Here is a 15,837-nt window from a genome sequence, read left to right as displayed (position 1 = left end):
GCTACACCTGGGAGCATGTGGAGCTCAGCGCGTTCAGCTGGCACAGGAAGGGCTGCACCCAGCTCCCAGCACACAGCATGCAGTGGCAGCAGTGCTGGCAGCTGTCCCATTGCAGGGCCAGCACCGGGCCCAGTACGGCTGTGCTGGGGGCTTGCCAGATGCTCAGGACAGGGAAAGCCCAGCCGTCCCCCTGTGGTTTCCCTGCAGCTGAACTCAGACACTGCTGAACTTCGTTTTGCTCCAAGGCTGAACCTGTCCTATGGTTCTAGAGAGAGTGAGCAAAGAAATGTTTTACTTAGGAATACTCTGTTTGTATAAAGAACATTTTAAGAAAACATCCAGACTGCACTTCCCTAGGGATCATAGTGAAGTTTGCATCAGTTCCACTTTTATTGATATCTGCTTCTTCGTCCACAAACACAAATGGGAAGTTGAAAGGTTCCTACCATTTTTGTCCATTGTCTCAGCAGCAAGATTGATAAGACTTTCAGATACAGTGTTCAAGGAGGAAAGTTTCTTCAAAAAGAGCTGTAACATCCTCTGTTGTCAATACATATAGATTTCACTTATTTTAAGATCAATTTCAACAAATCTTTTCAGCCAGTCTAAGGAAGGCTTAATAGACAAAGTAAACAACCAGGTAACTTGGATATTGGAACTGGATGGTCTTTCCAACCGAAGCCATTCTATGATACTATGATATTATTTCTGGAGCCTATCTTCAAATCCTGCAATTGAAAAAAAAAAACAAAAAAAAACTACCACCACCACCAACAAAAAAATCACAGAACTAATGATACTGTGCCTCTATAAAAATAAATGCTTTCAAAAGCATGAACCATCCAAAAGCAAGGTATGGATATTGCCAGTGAAAGCTCTTTTATCATCATTTAGCTGCCAACACACATATAAATCATTTACCCAATTTCAGAACATAAAATTCTCTTTGCCTATCCACAGTGCTGTCTCAGCAGAAGTTCAGATACACAATCCATGATGTTTTGTCCCAGTTTGCCAATTGTCTTCCATTGCCCCAAGTGCAACCTTTCTGAACAGTGAAAACTGGACAAGTATAAGTTAACAAGGAGAAGATCACAGAATCATAAAGGCTGGAAAGCCCACTAAGATCATCTAGTAGAACCACCATACCATTAAACAACATCACTAAATACGATGTCTACCCTTTCCTTGAAAACCTCCAGGGACAGTGCAGGTTTTGAAAGATGCAGTTCTGTATTAAAGTCAATTCTCATCAGAAATGATTACTGCTCTCTACATCACTGCAATGGGCAGCTTCTTCTCAGCAGGAGACAGCAAATACAACCTACAGAGTTAAAAAGTCACCACTGCACCAAATACTCAGGCTCTTTTAAGAAGTGTATTCCTACCTCCTCGATCTTCTTTGGATGTTAGTCTGAATAACTTATGCCATCTATTGGCCTCAACCAGAGATAGATGCTCCGAGGAGAACTTTAATTCTGAGAAAGCAACTACGTTACAAGGGATCTGAGGGTAGATCTGCAAGTTCTGCTAATGGAATCAATACGTTGCCACTACTCTGATCCTGAGGTCCACCTTGCCTGGCTGAATGTGCTTCAGACTGCAGCTCCCAGAATAACCACTTAGGTAAAAAAGGGTATTGGCACAAGGCTAGCTCACACTGCTTGGGAATCCAGAGACTGAGCAGCGAGGATTTGCATTCTTACAGAAGCACATAGGAAAAGTCTTTATTATGATCAGATCCACTTAGATCTAAAATCAGGAAACTATCTCCAACTCAGTAACTCTGCCTCACATTGGCCATGCAGAGACTTCTCTCCCATTTCTGCACCCACAGTGGCTATTTAGTGATCCACGGCTCCTCAAACCGACTTCACTTTTCTATCTAAATGCATTTTTAAAAGGCAAGGCAGAGCTCTGCAGTGCGAAAGAGACTCGGAGACGTTCCCTATCGATCCGCTCCCGCACAGCCCATTAGAAGCGGCCGCCCGGCATCATCTCGTCCCCTCCGAAGAGCCGAAGCGGTGCCCACCGCCGGGGCCGCCTCTTTCGTGAGGGGGACGGGGAGCTGCGGGCGTCGCTCGGCTGGAAGCGGGGCTCCCCGACACCGAGCTGCAACCTCCCTCTTCCTCCTCCTCCTCCTCCTTCTCCACGCCGGCCGTTCGTCCCGCAAAGCGCACAGAGAAGCCATCCGAGCCGCCCGGGGCTCTGCCTACCTGGGGCCGCGGGGCTCCGCCGCGCTCCGCCCGCCTCCGCCGCGCTCCGCGGGAGCTGCCGGGGGCGGGAAGGCGGCGGGCGGGCTCCGGCGAGTCCCCACCCCGGCCTCGGGCAGCCCCGGCACCTTCCCGGCGGGGCGGGCGGAGCCGCGCTGCCGCCGTCCGTGCGGGTCCCGCACCGCATCCCGGTGGGTCCCGTCCTCAAAAAGCGCGTTCCGCCTCTCCCAGTCGCAGCCCACCTACCGGCAGTCCCCGCGCTCTCACGCTCCGCGGGTCGGGGATGCTGCCGGGCGAGAGGCGCAGGTTGCGCGCTCCGCCGCGGGTCGCTGCGAAGTGAGCGCTCGGCTCTCACCTCCCCGCTTTTGTGCGGCGGCAACGCGCGCTGAGTGACACCGCGAACGGGATTGATCCGCTATCGATTCGCCGCCGCTCATTTGCTGAAGTGGCGAACAGACGGCTTTGCTGTGAGGTGTGATGGGTCCCCGCGTTCTGCGAGGGGAAGTGGTTCCTCTCGATGCTGTGCCTCCAAGTTGTTTTATTTCTACCTCACCCGAAGCCCAGAGGCAGCGAGAAGTGAGGGCAGCTCGCTGTGTAACCGCGGGGCACAGCCCCGGGCCTTGAAGAGTGGGGTAAAGAGCGGCATGAAGGAATTGGACACAGCGATCCTTATGGGCCCCTTCCAACCCGGGGTGTTCTGTGGTTCTCTGATTGCATTTCTTGTCCATTCCGGTGTTGGCTGAAAAATGCTGTGGAAGTTTATGCCTCACAAATGTTGATGGAAAAGGAAAAAAAAGGAGGTGGAAAAGGGGAAAAAAAAAAAAAAAAAAAAAGGATGATTTTCTGTACTTTTCATAAACTTTCCCAAACTTTTCCTTAAGGAAGCCCCCTAAATCTATGTTGTCATAACTCAATTGGAAAACAACAAAAAAAAAAAGTAACTATTTCCTCCATTTTTTTCCATAATTAATAGGAAAAAAAAAAAACAAAACATAATAGTGTTGCAGTAAATCTTCCTTCCTTCCTTCCTTCCTTCCTTCCTTCCTTCCTTCCTTCCTTCCTTCCTTCCTTCCTTCCTTCCTTCTTTCTTTCTTTCTTTCTTTCTTTCTTTCTTTCTTTCTTTCTTTCTCTCTTTCTCTCTTCTCTCCTCTTTCTTTCTTTCTTTCTTTCTTTTCTTTCTTTTCTTTCTTCTTCCTTCCCTTCCCTTCCCTTCCCTTCCCTTCCCTTCCCTTCCCTTCCCTTCCCTTCCCTTCCCTTCCCTTCCCTTCCCTTCCCCTTAAGTAAAGGGTTCTTTTTCTTCCATGTCATGGTATAAAATTGCATTAATAAAAGAATGTTTATCATCTTCGTGATCCATTAATCAGAAAAGTTTCTAAAAAACTTCTAAAAATCACTAAAGAATATGGTTTGTCCAAAAAAAAAAAAAACCGTGAACTCTTCAGTGCTGTGCACAGCAATTTGCATTTCTCTTACATTTTTTTTCTGAAAAAACAGATTCTCCAGCAGTATATTAAATCAAAAGCAACGAGCTGCACAGACTGACATTTAGTTACACAAAGTTTATAAGAAATTAAGGCACTGAATACAGAGTGACTTTTTTGGAACTATCCAAACACAAGAAAATGTGAATAGAATTCTTGAAGATGAATGAGGCCATCGCAGTGGGTCACTTAGGGATCTCAGAATAAAATCTGAAAGATCCTGCAGAAATAGTGCCGCTGCCTTTGGAAATGATGCAGTGGCATAGCAGTCTGTCAGAAGGTTGCACAACACAAATCATTACAGGTGAGGATATAAGAGGCTGGAAACTGCTCAGGGAGGGGAGCAGCTTCCCAAACAGCATGAGCACTGGCCTTTATAGAATCACAGAATCATGGAATCATTGTGGTTGGAAAAGACCTCTAAGATCATCTTGTCCAACTGTCAACCACCATGCCTTCTAACCACATCCCTCAGTGCCACATCTCCACAGTTCAACACCTCCAGCGACGGTGACTCCCCCATCTCCCTGCGCAGCCTGTGCCAATGCCTCACCCCACACTTTCTGAGAAGAAATTTTTACCTAATATTCAACCTCAGCCTCCCCTGAAGCAACTAAAAGCCATTCGCTCTCGTCCTATCACTGCTACCTGGGAGAAGAGGCCAACCCCACCTTGCTACAACCTCCTTTCAGGGAGTTGTAGAGATATCCGTTTCCCTAATGCCTGCTGAGGTCTGTGTGGCAAAGGGGGAGGGCTCATTGCTCAGGTCCACTATCCTAGTCCTCAGTCATCGCTGTGACTTGCTGGTACATCCCATGGTTGTGCTGCCTGCCGTGTTCTCTCTTGGCATCTCACCCATTCTCCCAAGACGCAACCTGCATTATCATAACTCACAGCTCCTTGCATCAGCATCATCTTGTACTGTTCTTTTCTGGACAACAAACCTAGTCCCTTGGGGGCAGTAATTTAGAAATGTCAGTTCTCTCCTCCCAGTATTCTGCAGATCCAGAGATCTTCTCATTCACATCAGGAAATAACACAAGACTTAGGAACTGTGTTTATTTTTGTATTTGATGCATCATGGCTCATTTCCACATAAGCAGTACTCAGGCAGTACAGCTTTCTGAAGAAGCATCTTTCCTTACAAAGCAGTTTTTTCGCATGCTTCCACTACAGCACCACAAACTCCCCTGAGCTGTGCTCATGTTGTTACACAGAGGGCTGACTTGAGGGTTTTGGCAGGTTTTTGCATCTTCATTTGAAAGCATGCTCTGGAATTTGCTTGACTCGCTCCTCTGGAAAAGGAGAGAGGTCATTTCTTGTTTCCCAGTGCAGGAAAACTTATTTTGCAGCAGTCGGTGGTGGGCATGAGCTTAGCTGGCAGCAATGGGAAAAGAGATGGAGGGGAATCCAGGCTGCAGCACTATTACCATTGTAGCACTGCGGAGGTTTGTAATAGTGCAAATAGTACTTATTGTTGTTTATTGGATTAAAAGAACAGTGAGATGAAGACTGCTGGGGATGAGTGACATATATAAGGCTGGCCCACAGTATCCTGTAATCTAGCCAAAGGCCAACCAGAAGGGCTTGTATTCTGAAGGAAAACATTATCAAGTGTCTGGACTCATTTTTATGAATATTAACTCCTTCAAAGCTGCTGGTAATAAATTAAGACAAAAAACATTGTTTTGAATCCCTCTTAAGATGTGAAGATTTTCACAAGTGGAGGAAATGGAGTGAAAATTTGCACTGGAGAACATATGGCTACATTACAAGAGATTGCGAGCCCCATAAAATGGCCTATTTCCTTTTTATGGCTCTCTGAACCACGTAGTGAGCTCATCCTATCAGGCTGCCAGTGGCTAAACTGAACTGGAAACAGCAAAGCCCTGAGCATTGTTGTGCAGGAGTTTGTTGTTTGTGTAACTCTGCCATCCCAGGGGGGCTGGCCATTTATTCCCCTATTTGTTTCCTTCCCTGAATTGCCTTAATTCAACTAAATTCTGTCAGCACTTAAACCAAGAGGACCCTATTAAAGGCAAATGGACTGCGTGTTTTTCCTCCATAGATGCTCATCATTCAAACTGCCCAGCTGTGGGATGAAGTGGGAGTCACATTGCCTCGGGTTGTATCTTGGAGAAAAAAAGAAAAGAAGAAGCAATTACAATGGCAATTCCTCTGTCCATAAGAGCCAAATTTGATCTGCCCTGCTCCACACAATCCCACCCACTTTGCTCCAGCCTGCAAGGAGACACGTGGGACAGGCAGCATGGCTGCTGCTCCATGGCCACCACTAGCCAGCACAGAGGATTCCCATTTGCTGCACAAGAACCCCTACAGATCACAGCTTATCACTCTCCTATTGGCCATCATGTTTTTGAGTGCAGGACTTCAGATTTCATTAGCCACCCCAGTTGGATGCAGATTGTTTCCTTCCACTGAGTTCTGTGTGTGGTTTGCATTTATACCCACAGAGATTTGGTCCTCCTGCTCATACCAATCAGAGGAACTAGAGTTGTATGATATTTTTACATCATCTTTATGGAGAGGTAGATTGGGAACAGAGCATTTCTGTGCTTGTGTCCCCAGTCTGGGTGCTGCCTACAATCCTGTGATTTAAGAAAATCAGTGTGTATTTATAACTTCTGCTATTTAGTTTGAGCAGACAAACTCTTTGAGAAAACAGCATCATATGGTGCAATGCAGCTCCTTCAATTCATTAATTGCATATTTCCAGTGATAACAAAAAATAAAATTTTAAAAATTTGTGAGGCTGTGACTTGAGGAAATGATACATCATCTGCTGCAGAACCAGAATTTGGAACTCCAGAGGTTTTGCTGTTTTGAGTGCTGATTTCAGCAGTGGTCAGAGGGGAACACTGCTAACATTTCAATTTAAAAGTATCTATAATTGTTTCTAGGAGTATGTGAACCATCCCAGGCCTTCAGTCTAGCAGAAGGAAGAAATTTATCTCTCCAAGCTTCTCATAAGTTACTGTGCTATTGTAAGACACATGTCTTAGGAAGAGAATTCAGACGTATGTGTACTTGAAGCATCTTCCATTTCTGGAAAGTGCATTTTTCCATATGTTTTGAAAACATATTAATACAGAAGCTTGTTTGACATGAAGTGATGGACTGCAAGTTCATTGAATTACTGTTCATTGAGATAGACAGGAAATTCCTGGTATTCTTCCTAACTTAATCTGAAATTACAATGTGACCTCTGGTAGAATAGGTCAGAAGTAGGGCCATATGTATAAATGACAACTCACATGGAAGTTTTGATTGTGGCAGCTATCATTACACAGCCTATTAATACAGAAATTACACAGTGGATACATAATCTGGCTTGTCTGTCACAGATGAATTCTTGCTTACAAGAAATTCACTGAGCTTTACAATGCTATTCCTTTTTAAAAAATGAATGGGAAAAAGCGTAGCTATTTCAAGTGAGAAGAATGTCTGTAAAGAATGGTGAAGACCATATATAATCTTTTCATTTCTTCTACAGGTTTATAAAGAGCTTTGGGTTATTTTTGTTGGAGTTTTTCTGTTTGTCTGTCTTTGGGAAGGGGATTAGATTGGTTGGTTTTGGTGGTTATTGGTGGTGTTTCATGGTTGGTTGTTTTTTTTTTTTTCCTTAAGATGAAGGAGAATTATAAAAACATTGTTTGGGGTTCTTTTTTTTGTTACTTTGTTGTGTTGTTGTTGTTTCTCTTCAGTCTTGTTTCTCTTCCCTTTGCTTCTTATTTCTCCTTCGCTGTGTTTCTTCTTAGTTTTCATCTCTACTACTATTCAGTGTTACTGAGACTGTCCCAGAGCAGGCACATAATTTTCTTTTGGTTGTTGTGACACAATCAAGCACAAAGGAAAAAATCCTGAAGATTGGATAATACAGACAGGGCTATAGAGAAAATAAACTGAAAAATAGAGTTTGAAAGGTGAAGTAGTATTAAAATGAATGGAACAACATGAAAGTTATAGCATGTCTAAATTTATTGCTCTTTTTCAAATCTGCAATACTTCTAGTTCAACTTAGTTTTCTTACCTTTTTAGAATTTGTCCTTACTTTGCATCTCTGCTCAGCTCTGAAGTCCTTGACATGTCCATTGCTCTGACTTGCCATCAGTCACCAGCTGTGTGGGTAAAAGATAGAATTGCAAGGATTTCCTTCAAGACTTCAGAGAAAAACGAGCCAGCAATCAATACAGCTATATAGGCATATAGCTCTGATTATTGAGATGTAAGGGTATTTACATCTGAAAGCATTCCACCATGCTCTTCTAATGAATAATGAAAGCAGCTATATAATTCTTGTTGGTCTGGGTTAGCCAAATAAAATCTTTGGAGAGTATGAAGGAGCTTCTTCATTACTGTCCTGTGTTTATTTAATGTGTTTGGGAAAAATAGTGCACTTAAAGCTCAGAACTCTGTTCACATTTTGGAATAGTCATAATCTAAAGAACCTATGGATGCAAACCATTGGTGCAATTGTTATATAAATTCCAAAGAATGTCCATACAGACATCTTTCAGCTCTAGAGGTAGTGTATTTTGTGCAATGATATGAAGGTCACCCATTTGTGTCCCTCCCAAGATTAGGTCTTCAGTCTAAAATAATAAGCTAGGACACTTTTTTGTCAGCGATGGGTGTTTTTTCCCATGTATCTTAAACATGAAGTGGGATATTTTACCCTCTGTTGCTATAAGCTCTAAAGCACAGCTTTGCCAAAGCCTTTTTGGGCTATTATCTAATTTTCTGTCTAACAGCAGTGTGTTGCATTATGCTAGGCAAGCGCTATGGTTTCTACCTAAAAATCTGTCTGAACCCAGAACATAAATATCTTTGAAACCCTAGCTTAGAACTCATCTCAAGTCCAATGCCCAGCAAAAATGATTAAGCAGCACAGCCTGTGTTGGTTGTTAAAAACACATGAAACTGGCTTACATTTACATACATACTGCACGTACCTTTCTTGTGATGCTTCTCTGCTCGCTCTTGAAGTTTGTTGAGTGTAAGCAAGCTCCATTCCATACAGCTGTATTAACAAGGTATAATGTGATAAGAAGTTTTGTACTGTGTAGAGTTGGGAACCGTTTCACATCCAGCAGTTCAGACTCACCAAGGAGATGTGCTTTTTACTGAATCCATCTGCTCATCACTATCAGTAGTGAGAACAGAGAAAGATGTCATCACAATAAGTAGTCACAGGATGATGATGACCCATAAACATAGCCATAAAAACTAACAAAAATATTTTCAGTACAGATAGAGAAGCATTTGCATCAGCATATATATATGCCAGTGAAACCTCATCTACAGTCAGTTCAGATCACCCATAATACAGAAAGATACGTCAAAATGGAATAGATGCTACTTAAATGTTCAGATGAGTAGAGAGCCAAGCCTAAGAGATGGAAGGAGAAAGGAACAGATGCTTCGGTCTATAAAATGAAGACTAATAGTGAGCATGATTTCTCCCTTTAAAAATGAGAAATAAAAATAAGTGTAATTTAAGCTCAAGTTGTACTAGTACAGAATAAATCAATATAAACTGCTCAAGAACTCTGGATAAAATTTAGAGTATTTCCAGACATCAAAGAAGTAAAGACCTGGAACATTCTTTCACTAGGGAGTCTGGGGAAGTAAGCAAATTATTGTTTTGGAGAGGATTTTAATCAGCCCATGAAAATGATTGTATAGAGGATTGCCTGCAATAGTGGAGACAAATATATGGATTTATAGACTCCTAAATTTTTTCCCAGTCCTGAGATTTTCAGGATACAGCTGCAAGTAAATCAAATAGGAACAGATGGGCTGATTATAAAGCAGCTATGGAGTAACCTGATTGCTCAGTGGAGGGATATATAAATCCCATAGTGGTCTTAGGCTTCACGGCACTGCAGCACCTCCTTGTAAAAATGTAATAAATGGTACCGGGCTTGGAAAATATTTACCTGGATTAATTATGAAGGTTTTAACACAGTGCAAAAACCTGAGATTTTTGACCCCTGCAGGTATATGAAAATTTGCTAGATGATCCCTGTAGTACTTGTACTTTCCTAGATATCTGTCTTGAAGTAGATGCAGAAGAATCTGTTTTAATTAATATTAATTTTTATTGATTGATATTTAGTAATTTTTATTGAAATGCCACTCCCTGCTCTTTGCATTGCAAGAGGGAAAGACAACACTCATTGCCTTGAGGAGCAGAAGACATTCAAAGCACATAATGCTTCCTCCATAGAAAATCAACACTGGTGTTGTCTTCCTAGTCTTGTGCTATAAAGAGATTGCAAAGGATTTTGAAGCAAACTGCTTTGCAGACACTTGCTATGCACAGGATCACTAAAAGCAGTCCTGGGACATCCTGTGGATGCAGTATTATTAAGCTGACAAACAGTTTTAAAAGCTTCATCAGTACTTCTCTAATGACAGCAGAGTGCTGCTCTTTAAAAAACGAAACATGCAGAAAAAAAAATCCATTGAATGAGGTTCCCTTCAATTTATGTTTTTAATGATTTCAAAAGAACAATTTCTAATTTTATGTGATGAGAGTAAGATCATAATCTTGCAGTCAACAGTTTGATAAATTGCTGTGTCTTCAAAAAGAATCTGTTTCTGTACCTACTTTAAAATCGGAGGCAAAAAGAACTCTTAGCATCTTCTGTAGAAAATATCAAGCTTTCACTTAAAATCATAAGGATCAATTTCTGAATTTTTTACTAGACTCAAAGTCTGAAATCCTAGCAAATAATTCTTTTTCGTCAGCAAAGTGAAATTAAGAAGCAAAACAGCATATAAATCAAACAAATCAAATCAAAACAGTCGTCAGAGAGGATAAGTTGTTATGCCTGAATGGCTTATAGCTGTCCCAGTTAGTGTTACATAAAGGGGATTTAGAATCACAAAATTACCAAGGTTAGAAAAATCCTCCAAGATCATCCAGTCCAACCATTCACCCACCATCAATATTTCCCCACTAAACCATATCCATAATCTTTCCTGGGAACACATCATCTCCCTGACACTTTTAATGAACTTTTGTTGTTCATTACTGTAGAGTAAATCCTTTCAGCAAGATGACAAAAGCACCTGCATTAAAACTTGCCAATACTAACTGCCAAACTACCAAGTGTCCATGGCCTTTACTGCAGAATCAGTCGGAGTATAAGAAGCACCAAAAAGATACGAACAGCATCTTCTTATGCCACAAACTTCTCCCTTTTCTGTAAAATACTTTGACTAGGGCCAGCTTTCCCTGCAGTCACTGAACTATGTAAATCCAGATTTATTGTATCTAGAATAGTGTATCTATAGTAACACTCAATCTTCCATGTTTACATGGCCCTTTGGCACACATATTCTGTAGTATATGAGTAATTTACAACCTTTTTTTTTAATCTTGCTTAACACTTCAGTGAAAGAGGGTTTGGAAGAGCTGGCATGGCTTTTCATTGGCACTGCTTTTTCCACAAACTGCTGTGGAGATGAAATGGAGGTTTTGTCCGTTCTGTTTTGCTTCATTCACCTTATCCACAAAGCATTCTCCATAGTATGACAGATCGACTGGTATTTCCTTATACAATTCATCATGCAAAATGCTGATATTCCAAGTTACCTTCTCCATATCTTTCATGATCTTTACAATTACAATCTGTTTCCACAGAAAAAAATATATATATATATTTCTCAAAAAGACAAAGTTGCTCCCCAGCTGTTATAGAAAGTGTTGTGAGACCTTTAACTTAGCACTGGATGACTACCAGCTCTGGGGAGACTAGATGTGCAACCTGAAGTTGAACTTACCTTCTTCCCCAAAAGGCAATATGGAGTTCTACGAGCAGAGCAATGTAATCAAACATTGATGCAATTGAACATGCTCCCAAATTTATAAGTATACCAATCTTAAATAAATTTCTGTTTGCTTTATGCTGAGCAACAAGAGAACCTCGTCCCCCAGGTTCTGGGAGTCCAATCCAAAGGCCACTGAAATAAAATAGGATCAGGTTATTATCCATTCAAGACTGCAGCACAAAACCTTAGATACTTCAATAACAAGCATAAAATTGCATTTAAATAAATTACAATTAGACTTACAAATCCGATTTTATAAAGATACTCTGAAAAGAGTTCTCTTGGTTCTGTAGTGCTTTAGTTTGACTGCTAATAAGACATCATGTGGGATTATTTAAACAGAACAAATCTGTTTATTTGCTGAAGTTAACACTATTTTTGCTTGATACTTCTGTTGCTACAGATTCTAATTCAGACTAGTGCATAGTCTTGCATTAAAGAAAATTGATGTCATTCTTGTAACACTAAGACTTACTTTCTGATAAATAAATGATATTGTAAGATCTCAAAAGCTTTACTTAAAAATGAGGAAAGATTGGACTACAAAGGAGTAAAATAGTGACTATTAATATTTGAAGTGACCACGGAAGAGAAATCTATATGTCTGTCTAAAGAGAAGCCTGGCTTCTGACCATAGATCTGAGCATTTCAGGCTCTTCATCACCACAAAAATGAGCTAAAAATACAAGAGGATTTTATTTGTGTGACCCATCTGCATGACAGGAGCTAGTTTATGTGTCCATTACTTTGAGGAATATAAAAGTGCAATAACATCTTCAAATGCAGACAAAGGGGGAGAATGGGAGGGAAGAAAAAAATCTGTTGCCTACATTTGAAATAGAACTAAGTCACAGATTGCATTTTCAATTCAAGAACAAGTAATTCTTTCCTTGTTTATTAGTGATGTCAAGTAACTATGTGTAGACAAAGAAAGGGTTGTACAGGGGCAGCAATTATTAATGGACATCACGAAATGATAAATAAAGAGCTTGCTTGAAAGCAGTATTCATTGCACGCAGATGTCTGGACTACGGACAGATGTCTTAAATTGTCTACTCAAAGCGCTTTTGTACTATCACAGTAATCTAAATTGCTTTCCATTTGGTTCCAGATACTTCCACAGAACTATTCTCCACTGCACATAAATTCCTATCCTCAAATTTTAACTGGACTTTAAGGACCAGATTACTTCCTGATGTATCTCTTTGTCTTAATTCACTTCATTTCTATTGAGCCGATTTGATGCAGCCAAACAGTTGAAATGATATTCCCAATTATAGGAACTCTCACCCCTAACTGCATGGGTTATGGTCCTGGTTCAGAGGAAGACATGCACTGCCCTTGAGCCACCACACTGAAGGACATGACACTCAGAAAGCACAGCAGGAAGAAGATGAGGTGGAAGCATGGCTTTAAACAGGAAAAGGATAGGTTTAGACTACTGCTAAGTAGTACCCCACTAAGGGTAGGTTGAGATACTGCAACAGGCTGACCAGAGAGGCTGTGGATGCCCCCTCCCTGGAAGCATTCAAGGCCAGGCTGGATGGGACTGTGAGCAACCTGGTTTAGAGGGAGGTGTCCCTGCCTATAACAGGGGGCTGGAACTGGAGGAGCTTAAGTGTTCCTTCCAACCCAAACCATTCCATGATTCTATGATAAACTATAACTGAAGTGGTAGTCTAATCTTTTTTCTAAGAACCTTTGCTCACTAAAGACCTCCTTTCACTGGATTCTCCAGGACATGGGTCCCAGATCTGAGCTCTTTCATGCCTATCTCCTAATACTGTGAGTGCTGTGTGTGCAAAACACTATGTTCTTCACAAGGTCATGGTTGACACTCCTGGGGGGAGGCTTGTTTCAAATCTCCTTCCTGTACCCTATTCAGAGAATAAAGGACTACCATAGCATGACTTATACAACTTTAATTAGGAACATTTCTTCTTTTAAACCTGCCAGTCCCTTGTTTAATCTGTGAGTTGTCAGCTAAACTGACAGCCATAAGTACTGCTCCATACAGGGGGGAGACCCAAGAAAGCTGCCCATAGCTCTGAGACAGATGGCTACTGGCTCTCTGGGGATCTGAACTGTACTGTACTCCCAGAGCAGGACTGTGCCTAGCAGAAAATCAAGTCAGTGATGATTTAGGAAATCATTCATATTCCCAGAGGAGGAATATCTTGCAGCAGAGATAGCCCAGGCTAAGTTGCTAAGTTCTGGTTAATGGCCTCTTTCTATCTAATGTGTCTGTTCTTGCAGTTAGTGCTAACAGATGAAATGCATACTTTCTATCTCCCCATATATTTATTTATTTATCTATTTTTACATGGAAAAATTTTGAATTAGCCTAGCACTTAAACACACTGTCTAGGAACAGATTCATGGTGGGACGAGGATATAGGGCGAGACAGATAGGGTACTACATTGAATAAATATTATTTTACATTGTAACCCTGCAAAGAAAATGAGCAATAATTTTTCTGGTGGACATTTTACGTGGGTGAGACCTCAAAATCTTGGTTTTATTATTCCTATCAACAATGAATTATCTATTATCTAATACGAGAAGTACTGTTAGATGGATTTTATTTATCATGTATTTTTGCCTTCAAAATGAGAAGTCAAAACAGCTTTCGAAGAACAGTTAGCATATAGCCCTACTAAACTGAACAGACAGATAGTCATTAAGATCTTCTTAACACAAGTGTCTTGACACTATATGAACACCCTACAGCTCAGTCACTGCCTGCTGTGGGAGAACTATCAGTTACCAGGCAGCATGCTGGTAACGCTAAGCCACGCTGATACTGGCAAATTAAACTCACTTATTTGCACACAGTAGTTATCCCAGGAAGTAACTTCTTCCTGTTCTTACCCTGATACTAATGAAAGTGCCAGAAGGAAAACTTTGTCATTCTTGAAGGTTTTGGCCGTAGAGTTTGAGTAAAGTCTTCTTGATTTCAAATTGTTAGAAATAAAAATTGTGACAGACAAAATGTCTTCCTTTTTAATTAAGTCAGCTGACAATTTAGGTTTGACTAGGAATAGATAATCTTGGATTCATACGTGCTGCTTTATTGCCCAGAGTCACAATTACAAATTAAGACAGGAGTGCTACATAACAAAAGAAATTTAAAATAAATAAATAAACAGAGAGGTAAATATCATTGGAAATTAATCTATAGTTGAATGGTAAAACCAGAGAAAAAAAGAAGAATGGAACAATCAGACAGAAACTGTGCAAGTGACCTAGATGGGTAATGCTTTCAGTATTTCTGTGATAAACCTGAGGTGTAGCTAAACTTTGTTTTTACATTTGACTTTATTATCTTTTTAATACTTTTGAAGTGGCGCAGTAAGGATAGCTGCAACAATTAGCTTCAGAATAAATGCATCCATTTGTCTAAAACGACCTTGATCAATAGTTATTTGTTTTAAGAACAAACGCTGAACAAACGTTGAAGAAGGTGCAGCCGCCCAACGGAGCAGAGCAGAGCATCCCCATAGGAGGGTCTCAGGCTCCCTCTCCAGGATGCTGTTGTTAATTACAAGCCCTGCAGCTCTGTCCTCTGCCTTCACGTGTGCGGAGGAAGGAGCAAAACCGAACTGTCACAGCATAAACCTAAGACAAAAGCATCCCCATATAAAATACGTAATAGAGAGAGGGTTTTTTTGCACGTCTCACCTCTCGGAGAGTGTTACAAAGTCAGTATTCTTTATTCCCAGTAAAGTTATTTGAAAGTACAGAAAGAAAATAGGGAAATAACGCCCAAAGAAGTAGGGAAATCAAAGCAGAATTTTGACCACAAAAGGGGAGAAATGAGAAATGCCACAGGGGAACTCTGACTCTAGCAGTTAGGAATCTATCTGCACAGAATGACTGACCGCTGGATTAAATGATGGCTGTTCTTGAAGACAAGGAATGCTGAATTACTGCACTCAATTACATGCAGTAATCAAGCAGTGATGGATTTATTATCCTTTATGCTATTAATACTGCTGTAGTAACACACAAGCTGGTTACATTCTGGCCACCAGCATCTCAGCTCATCAGTCCCAGAGGTGTCACAAATCCATGCATCACCCACAGTGATCCGAATGCACCCAAAGTGGTGATGGTGCACCCACATAGCCATCTGGACCCAAAACCACAGTTTAACTTCTCTGCCTTCAGCAAGCAGCAAATGCAGCATCCTCATTTCTGATCTGCTTGCAGTCAGACCCACTCTTCCACAGTTTTGGTGAAATTTTCCCAAAACTGGCTGACCACCACTAATAGGAATTAT

General features: G+C 41.3%; 1 protein-coding gene across 4 annotated transcripts in view; it reads right to left on the bottom strand.

The window, feature by feature from the left end:
- The window catches only part of KCNS3 (potassium voltage-gated channel modifier subfamily S member 3), a 444,844-nt gene that overhangs the window by 62,638 nt on the left and 366,369 nt on the right, over positions 1–15,837 (bottom strand). For 3 of the 4 annotated variants that reach the window (XM_085218069.1, XM_085218070.1, XM_085218071.1), the window contains exon 1: positions 2,217–2,439. The exons of the other annotated variant lie outside the window; for it this stretch is intronic. The gene's annotated coding sequence lies outside the window, so the exon portion shown is untranslated. Of the gene's footprint in view, positions 1–2,216; positions 2,440–15,837 lie in introns of those variants that run through there. 4 annotated transcript variants of the gene reach the window in all.

The sequence above is a fragment of the Meleagris gallopavo genome, chromosome 2 (assembly GCF_905368555.1).
Source record: "Meleagris gallopavo chromosome 2, MGAL_WU_HG_1.1, whole genome shotgun sequence".
Lineage (NCBI taxonomy): Eukaryota > Metazoa > Chordata > Aves > Galliformes > Phasianidae > Meleagris > Meleagris gallopavo.
Note: the sequence above shows the minus strand (reverse complement) of the source record. Positions and strands in the feature narration are given on the sequence as shown.